Source organism: Penaeus monodon, chromosome 34 (assembly GCF_015228065.2).
Source record: "Penaeus monodon isolate SGIC_2016 chromosome 34, NSTDA_Pmon_1, whole genome shotgun sequence".
In the NCBI taxonomy this organism is placed as follows: domain Eukaryota; kingdom Metazoa; phylum Arthropoda; class Malacostraca; order Decapoda; family Penaeidae; genus Penaeus; species Penaeus monodon.
Window position 1 is genome coordinate 8,358,767 of NC_051419.1, and position 515 is coordinate 8,359,281.

General features: G+C 25.4%; 1 protein-coding gene across 1 annotated transcript in view; it reads right to left on the reverse strand.

Annotated features, from left to right (window-relative positions):
* The window catches only part of LOC119594567 (anoctamin-8-like), a gene marked incomplete in the record, with an annotated part of 84,413 nt that overhangs the window by 10,296 nt on the left and 73,602 nt on the right, over nucleotides 1-515 (reverse strand).

The following is a 515-nucleotide window of genomic DNA, read 5'->3' on the forward strand; positions in this document are numbered from 1 at the left end:
GCAATCTATGAAACAAAGGAATATTCAGAAGTACCAAAAGATATGTTTTGTTATATTGTACATACTATTTGCATGCAATCTAGTCCATAGGAGTGTTTTACTTTTCATGTTTGTTGTTGATATTTATTCCCAAAATTAATTATTTAAAATTTGATAAATGTGAAGAAATACAATTTCTTGAACGCTATGAAATGGTTCCTTCAGTTTTGAGTAATAGAGTGATATTTTGTTAGTCAAGATCTTTTAATTTGAACTTAAGAAAGAGGAACGATATTTTAGATGAGGCAATATTGTGAATTTAATTTTATTCTGTAATATAATTTAATGACTTTAATGATATATTTTACTTCATGGAAATCTTTTTTTGATTGATATTGATTTTATTCAAGTGATTTGGCGCGGGATTGTATATATATATATTTTTATTATTAAATTTAAAAGAAATCATTGATGTGTTTTTCATCTTATTCCAGGTTGAGTAAAAATGTGACAAACCAATATTCTTCGGTTCCATG